Source organism: Nicotiana attenuata, unplaced genomic scaffold (genome assembly GCF_001879085.1).
Source record: "Nicotiana attenuata strain UT unplaced genomic scaffold, NIATTr2, whole genome shotgun sequence".
NCBI lineage: Eukaryota > Viridiplantae > Streptophyta > Magnoliopsida > Solanales > Solanaceae > Nicotiana > Nicotiana attenuata.
This window is the reverse complement of record NW_017671910.1, coordinates 10,889-13,980: the sequence shown is the minus strand read 5'-3', so window position 1 is coordinate 13,980 and position 3,092 is coordinate 10,889.

Here is a 3,092-nt window from a genome sequence, read left to right as displayed (position 1 = left end):
ATCTCATCTCTCGGTTGGACCCATTGAAGTATATATTTCAAAAGCCCATGCCCACAGGGAGGCTAGCGAAATGGCAAATCTTGCTTACGGAATTTGATATTGTCTACGTGACTCGGACTGCAATGAAAGCACAAGCGTTGGCTGATCATCTAGCTGAGAATCCCGTTGATGATGAATATGAGCCTTTGAATACATACTTCCCGGACGAGGAGATAATGCATGTTGAAGAATTAGGACAGGTCGAGAAGCCTGGATGGAAACTTTTCTTTGATGGAGCTGCCAATGCCAAGGGTGTCGGAATAGGAGCAGTACTGATTTCTGAGACAGGGCAACACTACCCCGTCACTGCTCAACTTCGTTTCTATTGCACCAATAACATGGCTGAGTACGAAGCATGTATCCTGGGATTGAGGTTGGCTATAGACATAGGTGTCCAGGAAATCTTGGTCATGGGTGACTTGGACCTTCTTGTACACCAGATTCAGGGGGAGTGGGAGACACGAGATTTAAAGCTCATACCATACCGGCAGTGTTTGCATGAACTCCGTCAACGGTTTCAATCAATAGATTTCAAACACATCCCAAGGATGCACAATGAGGTTGCCGACGCTTTGGCCACTTTGGCGTCAATGTTGCATCACCCGGACAAGGCTTACGTGGATCCGTTACAGATTCAGGTTCGGGATCAGCATGCCTATTGTAACGTGGTGGAGGAAGAGTTTGATGGTGAGCCATGGTTTCATGATATAAAGGAATATCTCCGGATAGGAGTATACCCGACACAAGCTACAGGGGATCAAAAGAGAGCAATTCGACGCTTGTCAAGCGGATTTTTCTTCAGTGGAGGAGTATTGTACAAGAGAACTCCAGATCTTGGGTTATTGAGATGCATAGATGCCAAACAGGCTACAGTTATCATGGCTGAGGTACATGCGGGAGTTTGTGGACCTCATATGAGTGGATATATATTGGCAAAGAAGATCCTCCGAGCAGGTTATTATTGGCTTACTATGGAACGGGATTGCATCAGTTTCGTGCGCAAATGTCATCAATGTCAGATACACGGAGATTTGATTCATTCTCCACCATCTGAATTGCATACAATGTCAGCACCATGGCCGTTCGTTGCCTGGGGAATGGATGTTATTAGTCCGATTGAGCCAGCAGCCTCAAATAGGCATAGATTCATTTTGGTAGCTATTGATTATTTCACTAAGTGGGTGGAGGCAAAAACCTTCAAATCCGTGACTAAGAAGGCAGTCGTTGATTTCGTACATTCAAATATCATATGCCGGTTTGGGATCCCGAAGGTAATCATCACAGATAATGGTGCTAATCTCAATAGTCATTTGATGGCCGAGACATGTCAGCAGTTTAAGATCATGCACCGCAATTCCACCCCCTAAGGCAAATGGGGCAGTCGAGGCAGCTAACAAGAATATCAAGAAAATACTTCGGAAAACGGTAGAAGGGTCAAGGCAATGGCATGAAAAGCTACCTTTTGCCTTGCGAGGCTATCGCACTACTGTCCGCACTTCAGTAGGAGCAACTCTCTACTCATTGGTGTATGGAACCGAAGCAATAATACCCGCAGAGGTTGAAATCCCGTCCCTCCGAATCATCGTAGAGGCAGAGATTGATGATGATGAATGGGTTAAAGCCCGCCTGGAACAACTAAGTTTGATTGATGAGAAGCGACTGGCAGCAGTGTGTCACGGTCAATTGTACCAACAGAGAATGGCAAAAGCATATAACAAGAAAGTGCGTCCGCGGAAGTTTGAAGTAGGACAGTTGGTGCTGAGACGTATCCTACCTCATTGGGCTGAGGCAAAAGGAAAGTTCGCCCCAAACTGGCAGGGGCCATTTGTTGTAACTAGAGTTTTGTCCAATGGCGCTTTATATCTAACGGACGTGGAAGGAAAATGTGTAGAAATGGCTATCAATTCTGATGCAGTCAAGAGATATTATGTATGATTTTCTTTATCTTTGTGTACCTGATTGTATTTGGCATGTTTTGAGATTGAAATGATGAGGGCATTTTGTTCCGCTATCCAAACACTTTATCCTTTGTTATCCCTTTGAGCCTTATTATTTTCTTTCTTATCCCTCTTTCGGAATCAACAACAAAACTTGAGAATCGAACAGGGAAATCAAGTGGGGAAAGCAAGAAAAGAAAAAGGACAAATAAAAAAAAAGAGGAGAAATGAAAAAAAACACGAAAACAAAGAAAACAAAAACAAAGAAAAGGAAAAGAAAGAAAGGAAAAACAAAAGAAGAATAGTAGAAAAGAAACATCGCAACGATGAAGCGATTTTATCGCCGGAACTACGTTTGACTTGATCCCGAAAGGGTACGTAGGCAGCCTCACTAAGGTTCAGTCACAACAGAAGAAAAATCCAAGAATCCCCAAGAAGAAAACTGGGGCAGAAGTTATGGTTGTTGCAAGAGATATGATTCCGAAAGTTGTAATGTTGAACCCACGTTTGAATTATTTTGAGCTTTTATACCTTTCTTTCTAAAACCCATCCAAAAGCCACATTACGGTCCAAAGAAAGGCCTTCTGATCAATTTCAAGAAATGTCAATACGGGCAGGTAAAGCGTACTCATGTTGGAGACAACACTCTGGTGACAGAAGGAAAATGATGAAATGAGAGAGTCTTATCGGTGAAAACCCTCACGGGCACCGTAGGGCGATGTGAGTTGAGAGGAATGAAAATGAGAGAGTCTTATTGGTGAAAACCCTCACGGGCACCGTAAGGCGAGGTGAGTTTGAGAGATATTAAAAATAAGAGAGTCTTATTGGTGAAAACCCTCACGGGCACTGTAAGGCGAAAGTGAGTTTTTCAGTTGGGCAAGTGAAGGAAGTCTGTGGTTGAAAGGTGTTTGAAACATGGCAAAACAAGCAAGGTTTGGGTATAGCGAGAGTCGGGCGTGAAAGTATGAGACAACAAATATGGTAATTGACAATTGATTGGTTGGACAGACTAGGCTGGAATCCGAAATGCATGGCACGATCAATGGAATCAGCCTTTCCGCTCAGATAAGTCCTGTCCTTTTTCTCTTCATTACAACTCATTCGTTTTCAGAGTTT